We start from the raw sequence: 10,002 nt of genomic DNA on the forward strand, positions 1-10,002 counted from the left end.
TTTCTTTCCTTTTATTTATTTTCTTTTTCTTTGTTTTTGTGCTCATATACATGGTAATAGAGTTAGGATCATAAGTTTTGGAGCTTGTGTCCCTAAACTTGGTGACGTTCTATCTCATTGTGATAATATTTCCTCCTCACTTCTCCTTCTTCCTTTACTAAGTGTATGACTTTCCTCATATTATCGCTAAATTAGGGGCTAAACATACCTCCTTAAAATGGACAAACTTAATTTTGAGACCTTTTAGCCCTCCTTAATATGGTTTTGGTCTCTCTCTGTCTCTCTCAAATTTATAGATAATCTCTCATCTTCTAACATGGTCCTTTAGGTGTTATTTTATCACATTTTTTTTCATATCTTCCACTAGTTTTTCTTCCTCCCAATTCTTTCCACACCTTCTCTGAGGCCTCCTAGACCCCTTTCCAGGATCCCCTTGGGAATAGGTAAGCATAGGTTGACCTTTTACAGGAAGCAGTTGACCTAGGTTGACCTCTTCCTTGAGGAATTTTGATTATAGAGTCCAAAGTGTATCGGGTTTGCCAATTATTTACTCTCACTCTCGAGTAAGCCTACTTTTTTTTTTTTTCTTGAATACTAGTATATAAGGAGGCTTAGCAAAAAAAAATTCACACAAACAAAATTTTATCATCAAGAGAAATCATACATGCATTAACAAGACTTCAAGCAAGCATGTTCAAGCATTCTTCAAGTTCAAGCATTTTCTTCTTACATCAAGCTTCTTCCTTCAAGGTGGTAGTGGAATTTGACTTCTAAGGAGGAGATCCATCATTCTAAATCACTCAAGTTATTGCATCATTTATCATTTCATTGTCACATACATTCATATTCATGAGGTTTTGGCTTCTTTTCTTTCCTTTTGTTTTCTTTGAGTCAAGGCTATTACATTTCCATACTCGATTATATATCAAATTCAATTGTATTCTATAAAAGCAATTTTATATTTCATTTGATAAATTGAGTCCTACTACATTTTATCATTTCCTTTATCAATATATTATCATCTCAATTTCAAGGTTGATTCCTTAATCTAGGGCTTCACCACAGGAGTCCTCATCAAACCAAAAAAAAAACTATTTTTTACTATGTGAAAGTGTAGGATAGCCAAGTTGTGATCACAGATCTAGAAACTACTCACTAAAAAAATTCTAAAGAAGTTGGGTCAATATTTCTATTATGTCCCAACAACACAGTGACTTCTTTGTAAAGCATCCAAAATATGTTGTAATAGGTTGACATCCTCTTGAGGCCTTGAGAAAAATAATATTTTATGGGTTTTCTATTTTGATTATGAATCTACAACCAGAAGTTCCATCACAAGTTTAGATCAGATTTTTTTAGAGTGAAAAGGTATATTCCTCTACACATTTCAAGGTGATTACTTTTTCATTCATTTAAATTTTTAGTCTAGAGCTATTTTTATATCTTAATTAGGATGATTGCATATATTTAGCACTTAGATCTATATTACTCTTCTCATTTAATCAATTAGCCCATTCTTACATTTACAATTACACATCCTTAATAAAACTTTACATTGCATGTAGAAGAGGACTTTTCTTGCATACTTACTTGATGTAATTCAAGTTTTGCATTTATATCCTTCTATCCCTTTGGGTTTTTCTGATCTAACTTTAGTTATATTGAGAGTTATGTTTGGAAGCCCCTCTTTCTCTTGTGTTCAATGTTAGTGTAAAATGGAGGCCTTGTCCTATCTAACACTTCCATTTCACCACTAAACACTTTCCAACTAATTTCTTGTGTAATCTTGACTACACTAACTAATTAAGGTATATTGAATTTCTTCACCTTGAACCCTAGACTGGAAATTGTTTCCATTTTATGTTGTAAATTCAACACTGAATCCTAAAGCAATCTCTACAAAAATAATCACTTCGAAACCATTTGTTAAGGAAGAAAAAACATAAATCTCAAAATATTAAAGCATGTGGCAAAAATCAGTTTGAAAGTATTAATGAGAGAAAATAAAATGGAACAATTGATAAAACTTAGATCTATGTGGTAAAACATTAGCATTTTATCTAGGAAATGTCCATGAGGTAAGGTATTAATATTCTTATTTCTCAAAGAAAAAAATTAGAATCTTGAAACAGTTGGTGCTATTACAATTGATCCTACAATGTACAATTAATTCATCTTAAAGACCCCCCCCCCCCCCCCCCAACACAATCTTCAAGATAACAACCATCTCTTGGTGTAGAAAATCATATTTTATTTTTTTAAAGAAATTAGAAATATTGTTTCAATTATTAAAATTAAGTTTTCCTTTAAAAAGATGAAATAAGTTTTGTTTTATTATTTTTATGTTATCACAATTGAACACAACTAATACCTTAAAACATAATATACATACAAATATGACTTATATGATGTTATGAGAGACTAGAAATTAAACTTTATAAAAATAGAAAAATTAGGAAAGATCAAAATGTTCTAGATTTTAAATAAAGAAAGAAAGTTGGATCTTACATGTTTGAAGAAAGATAATGAATGTGAACACACAAATAACTCTACTAATTGATTTCATAGAGATTTTGAGATGCATTTATGAACATTAAATCTTAAAAGCTAGAAAACACTAGAGAATGAGATGCTAGTAGAAAAATATATGCCAAAGTCAAAGGTTATATTTTTAGAGTACTTCTAAGATATAAAAAAAATATTTAAGGAGAAATTTGACTTTAAATACGAGTTTAAGAAATATATGAAAGAAAAGAATATAATTTATAAGTAATTAAAATTGTAAATAGCTTTATAAGAATAAAATATAAACTAGCATATTATGGTGACTAAAGATAAAATAACCTAATATAAATTGAATCCCAAGGATGCATAACATCATATTTAGAAGAACAAAATAAGTTTTGATAAAATAGGGAGCTAATATAGAGGTTCATTATCTTTAATAGAGACAATTGACATTGATTAAACTCCATCTTCAATGAAGTTCATTTTAATAAACATAAAAATTACATTTCTTGATCATTAATTAGAATCTATTTTTGGTATTGTCTCTCTTGAATTTTGTTTCTTTTACAAAAAAAATCTAACTGAAGTTTTCAATTGTACTATTTTAAGAGTAGTTTTTTTTGTGCACAATTCTAATAACCATTTTGAGTTTTCAATTATGATGGCTTATGAACACATTTTCGTATGCGATTGTAGTATACTTGTGCACTTTGGAGCTAGTGATCAAATAGGGTATCGTTAAGCTCATTATCAAAGGAAATTATGAAGAATATATTGATTCATAAAGAACCATAGATGCCATAAATATTTCTAGTAATAGTATACCAAAACTTTGGGCATTAGAATCAAAGTTATATCACTTGCAATACTAGATCTAGATAAATAATTGATTGTAGTTAGCTTTTTAGTTTGTAAAATTTGGTCTTTGTTTTGAAGACTAATAAGTGAGATAAACATATACCTAGCATGTCCTTCTCATCATGTCAAACTTAAAAGAAGTATATGATAGAATAAAGTGACCTTTGACCATTAAAATGCTAACTTAGTTATACCCTTCCTGAGTATAATCATCAACCAAATCAAGACACTCTTCAAGATACTAATATGGGATTATTATAAATGGATCATTTTCCTCATGAATTATTATAATAGTTCACTTTCCATGGCTACCTCCTTGTCACTTTTCTATTTTTCTTTGCTTATGATGCTCACAGACACTCAGCCTAGAATTCTCTATACAACTACCTCTTAAAAACATTAATCTTCCTAGCAACATACTTTTTATCAATCCCAAACTATCAAGGTGATAACATGTTTACATTCAAAAGTATGCTAACAAAGTTTTGAATGCTAGAATGTTCTTGACTTTTACTACCAAGCCAAATATGTCCTTACTAGTTCTCCACAATTTTTTTTTTCCATAAATAAAACCAACCTTAACCCATGAATCCTTACTAACTAATGTGAAATCAAACATGATAACCTCACTATGAACCCAGTTCATTTATACTATTAAGTTAAATTAGTTATGAATTTAAAAAATGTGTTCTTCTCTATGGTTGGTAGAATTCAAATAGCTAGTAAAATTCTTTTAACTAGTCATGTTTATACATAGTCCCTTATTTGATTTCCATGTAAGGAATGATAGAACCAACTTTCCTTTTAATTGAAGAGGGTTACAAGAAAAACTTTATCACCACTTCTTGATTCCATTGCATTCAATTTAAATCAAACTAACAATAAAGGTGAGTCCTAAGATTTCCACTTTATTGCCAAAAGGATCATCTAGACCTTGGATGGAAATATACTTTGAAAAATATCAATCTAGATACAAAATCTAATCTGACTAATTAAAACCCATAGTATGATGTTAGCTAAGATCCACTCCTAAAAACCAATATGATATGACCGACAACCTAGGCATGACTTAAGCTACTCCACAACCTCCATTTGAAATAATAGATTAATTTATAAATTTGATGCTCCCTTAGTTACTATGCTCAAGATTTGGGTTAAAATTATTCATGAAAAAGCTATTCAATTCTTCAAAGATATCTTCGATTTGTTATAGTAATAATGAAAGATATCTTCAAGAAAATGTTCAATGTCAATCAAGTTGATCAATTGGCAATGGTTAAAAGTCACTCCTTGGTAGTCATGCTTGCTGAAAATGGAAATGTAAGCTTTATGCTCTATTGTAGTTAACTGCTTGGAAACTCTTTTCATATGAAGTTGTATGTGGAACCCTACTTCGGTTTCATTCAGTTTCCTCCTTGACCTCATCGAAACTACGACTAGTATGCCAAAAATGTCTTTTGGGGTAATTTGAATTTCAAAAGGAAATGTAAAACTCTTATAAAGATCTCTGTCCTGGTCCTTTTATTGGTCCTCAAAATGTACCCTCTCAAGACTTGTAATTTCTATAAACGTGGGTTGTTGAACCTTATATATATGATCTTAAATAGATAATTAATTTGTAATAAACAAGTTTTTAAAGATTGTAATTTATTTATATTAAGATACTAAAACTTTGTTTAATAGATATTTTCTTCACACAATATCAACAATTTTATTATATAAAATTGTCTCTTATTAAATATTATTTTATTAGTCTATATATAATTTCTTTTATTTCTTGAACATTACACAATCAGTAACAAATTAAGTTTAAGGAAAATTAATCAATACTAACTATTAATACTTTTACCCCCCAAAAAAAACAAGTAATCAAGTATGTGGTGTTTAACCTAACCTAAATTTGAAATTAAAGTCTCGAAAAGCAATATTAAAGAAAATATCAACCAGATTATAACAGTAACCCACCAAACTGAACAATAACAGTCAGACCCTTGACAAAAAATGGGAAGATCAATAGAACCAACTACCATTACTTCCATATAATGAAACCTGTAGTCAACATTGTAGCTGGGTAGTTCCGGTTAAAGAGTAATAATCAGAGTTTCAATTCAACTGCAGACTATTTTTCAATGTACGGTTAAGGAGTAATCATCAGATTCATGTTTCAGCTTTAGCTTACATTAATGTCTTTGGTATTTATGTACGGGTTTGTATTGGAGCCATGTTGGTATTTTGATTGTTTTTTAATTTTTCTTTGAGAGATCTATTATGTTCTGAATTCTTTTTTATTTTTTAAAGCTTTGGCAGATCTACTGTCTGTCTTTAACTAATTTTCAGGGTGTGAGATAGTTGGAAATCGTTTTCTTCTTATGTGACAATTCTCATTTCACTATGAACTGCTGTTCATATATTTTTTATAGAAAAATTATTGTTTAAAAAAAAATTTGGTATCTCTGTACCATATTTTGAAATGTACAGTTAAAATAAAACACATTAATTTATTCAGAGTTTGTTTGTACGTACACCAATAAATTATAATTCAATTAACCTACAATGCAATTCAGAAATGCCTTGAGATCTTGTATCATTTTCATCATTTCCAACTCCAACAAATAATAACAACCAAAAAATGGATGGCAGAAATAAAAAGTGTTTGCTTACATGAACCATTTATTCTTTAAAGCACATCTTATTGAGGGAAGAGATTCACGTACTTGTTTCCCTTGCTGAACTTGAATTCCTTTCGTTGCCATATTGAAGCTGCTACACTTCACTTTGTAATTACAAACTCTATGTTCTTCATCTCACTTCACACCTCAAATGCCAAGTTCATTGTTCAAATGAGTATTTCCCTTAACTCTGTCCACCTGTTACAAATACAATTTTCCAAATTTTGGTGCACTACTTACAATTAAATGACCTAATTGTAAAGTGGGATTTAATCTTTATAATTATATTTCAATTTAATGAAAAAATATCAAAATTAATTACCAATTAATGAACAATATGTAAGATACAGATAACTAACCCAATATGTATCAGCAACGTCCCAACTACTTAATTTCATCTTTTTAAAAGCTCTTGACAACCCCCCACTTTCAAAATGGTTATTAGAATTAATATATATTTTATAATTCATTAGATCCGATAGAATATTATACTGAACAGTGATTTTGATTCCCTCTTGAAGAACTCGCCTACTGAAGTTGTAAGAGGGATTGGATACCAATATTTGGTAACTCAATGAAAGCTAATTTTCCTTCCTTTTTTTTTTTTAAAAAATGCGTTGGGTAAACTTTTTAACGTGACCGGTAGCGCTGGCGCGACACACCCACCGGTACCATGGGGACGGAGAAGACTAGAACCCGTGACCAACCCCCTGCAACAGTGAAGATTTAGCTAATTTTCCTTTCCTCATATATTGATCTTATTCTTATTCTAGTGATAGTTCGAATTAGGTTATCAGCATGGGATGTAGGTTCTATGCCCGACTCTAAATATGTAAGGAATAACGATGAACTATATAGTACATAATAGCGTTTTTGTTTTGTTTTTTTGTGTCTAATCTGAGAACCATGCTGCTTATAAGTATTTAGTTTCTTATCCACTCTTACTATAAGCTCCTTTTTCTGTTGAGATGGTTGGCCGAGAGGGGATTTTTCATGAATGATAAAAGATAAACGAGATAGTAAACATAACGTGGAGGGAAAGACAATAATGTTAAAACCATCCCATAACACACTGAAGATTATAAGGAATAGACAAACTATAATACAAATAGAACCCTAATGGATGACAACTTCTGATTTTGTATTTTGCAATTTTTATTCTAATCTGCAGATTTAATTCAAATCATTAGATGGAGTAGAGCCTTAATATTCAAAATATAATTCTATAGTCAGATGGCCTGAAGATCGGCTTACTAAACTTATTATTATTACTATATAGGTTTGTTTACATTCCATAAATAGTAAATGTAATATTCTAGAGAGAATTGCGGATGTCAGTGATAAATAGTTTCTACTATATTGAATCTAATGAAAGAAAGGACGATGAATTACGTGGAATACTCATTTGAGCAAGAAACTTGACAAGTCAGGAATTAATCTTCCTTCCCGAACCTCAAAGATCTGATGCACTCCATCCCTTGAACCTGAAGATCAACCAATTCTCTATCAGAACTTTACCATTAAACTGAAGCAAAAATAATCCATTAGAGAACAAAATAAAAATTCTTCACAATACCCACCTGGGTATTGTTGATCTGCAAAGGACTCCAATATTTCTATGATCACCTGGCTAAAGAAGTCTTCTCATGGAATGGAGTTGAGAAATCCAACAAAAAGAAGGAAACATATCTGAAGTATAGCAATAGTTAGATGCCATAAATAGAAAGTGGTCTTAGGAAATGAGATTTGCTTAAGAAAAAACTGATAAAGCTTAAAAAGAAAGGTTGTTTTGAACGTTGGGAAGGAGAATGGAAATTGTGGTGGAGCTCCTGCATGGATGGAGCGTCGTAGTTGTGGGTAGTTGGTGTTTTGTCTGTTTGGTGTGGGGATTTCAGGAAAATAATTTGATGAAGGACAAAGTGTGAAGCTTTAGATGAGGGGTGGAATTAGAGGTAGGTGAGGAATGACTGGTCGATATTGAGATAGTTCCCTCAACTACTTCTTCTGCCAATCTCTAGGAGACATCTCCTTTTCCTATAGTCTAACTTGAATTCATTGACCCAAGAAATTTATTATGGACCTCTGGCTTCCTTTCAAAGGATCATGGACTGAAATAAGATGCTAACGAATCCCAAGCAAGGACAGATGGGTTATAGGTTTTTTAATCATTTGTGAGTGAATTAAGAAATTAATAAATTCCTAGCATTTGGGTGTACTTGGACTAGTCCATGCCTTGTGAGAATGAAAACAAAAGGAGATCATCTCATTAAGACCGACCTTAGTGGTGTTGAATGGGGACCATAGGTCCCCACATAATAGATTTTTTTTCTAATATGTCACTTTATAGTAACTCAAGAGGAGATGGAAGTGAAAAGAATGCATAAAGGGGTAAGTGGGCATGAAGGATTCTAATAGGAAATATCAACCTTTTTCCTTATCTTGCCTTGACAATGAGAAAGTTACCGAACTGCTTTGTTGTATAAGATTTTAAAGTGTAATACTTTTATAAGTGAAAAATGTTATAAAGTATATATTTAAATAATAGAATATAGGAGTTCTAAGAATTATAAAATTATGTTTGACTAGTATATAATTGGAGTTCTAATTACTTAGGAATAATGAGCTTTAAGTAGGATGATTGTGGGTCATGTTGACTTTACTACGAGTTTAACTATGGTAAGCAAATAGGTATTTAATATAAAATATTTAATGATAATTGTGAATAATATTGGTCTTTAATATAAAAGTTTAGATCCATCTATTCATATTTTTTTAATACTTAGATACAAGTATCAAGTTTGTGATAATTATTTTAAATGTATAAATGATAAGTGATAATTGAATTTTAAGTTTTTAATATTTTAGAAGATATTGAGTATTCATTCACACTAAATATTTATATTAGCAAATTAATAAACTAATTACATATAATAAGATTATAAAAAGTGTAATACTTTCTATTAAATTAGCCTATGAAAGTTAAAATAATATAGCTCAAATCCCTTAGACATAAGATATTATGTGTATAAATGATTGTGGATCATTATGGGCCAAATAATGGATCAAAGTATTGTATGAAATTAAGTATTTGATTTAGATTATTTTTATGATAATCATGAGATAATTGATTTTCAACATCGTGATAATTTGATCATTTTTTACATCATTAATATTTTCAATTTTTTGAAATTTATATTAAAGATATTCATTCACAACTACTAAATTTAAAAATAAATTTTAAATATTTTTATGTATCTATTGGCCTATTTAATTTTTTTCAAGGGATAACCCTTTTCCAAAAATGGGTGGAATCTACAATGGTGTTCTCTTAGAGAAAGACATGATGAAAGTAAACTTTAAATAGGACCTCACGGGGTAACCAAGGTCCAAGTGGAGTTGGATATGTCACCAAGGACTAGATAGAAAACATTCTTATAGAATGGGAAAGGAACTTGACACAAGCATAAAACAATGAAGCCAAATTTCAAGTGGATTGCCTAGCCAAGGAAAAAACCAATTTAATGTGAAAAAAATCCATTTGGAAGATGACTCCTTAGTTACAATCATGATAATGTCAAAAGGAGAGTCACATATTTGGTACCTAATAAATTCATCAAAATAATTAGAATAATGTTTGGAGACTTTGAGAGATTTAGAGTATCTCTTATGAAGAGGCAATATAATGATGAAGTAGACATAAAGTCTAAAATCTATGTCAAGTTGAAAAATTGGGAGAAAGATGGCATCACTAATATTTTAGTAGTATTAAAGGGGATTGATTTGATAAGAATTTGTGAAGAAAATGTGCAAGACACACTAACAACATCATAAGTAAACTTTATAAGGGCCTCAAATAGTAACCAAGGTCCAAATGGATCTAGATATGTCATGTCAAGAACTGGATGGGAAATATTCTTGTATCAAGGTCAATGAACTTGATAAAAGGGACAAATATTGAAGCTTAAGT

General features: G+C 30.2%; 1 long non-coding RNA gene across 1 annotated transcript in view; it reads right to left on the reverse strand.

The window, feature by feature from the left end:
- The window catches only part of LOC149543661 (uncharacterized), a 71,799-nt gene extending 63,823 nt beyond the window's left edge, over positions 1-7,976 (reverse strand). The window contains exons 1-3 of the long non-coding RNA XR_016355671.1: positions 7,616-7,976; positions 7,428-7,519; positions 6,081-6,233 (exon numbers count right to left, since the gene is read on the reverse strand). This is a non-coding gene — a long non-coding RNA (uncharacterized LOC149543661). The remainder of the gene's footprint in view (positions 1-6,080; positions 6,234-7,427; positions 7,520-7,615) is intronic.
- Between the last annotated feature and the right edge of the window lie 2,026 nt (positions 7,977-10,002).

The sequence above is a fragment of the Cupressus sempervirens genome, chromosome 8, assembly GCF_028749045.1.
Source record: "Cupressus sempervirens isolate cs-2001-9-10 chromosome 8, ASM2874904v1, whole genome shotgun sequence".
NCBI lineage: Eukaryota > Viridiplantae > Streptophyta > Pinopsida > Cupressales > Cupressaceae > Cupressus > Cupressus sempervirens.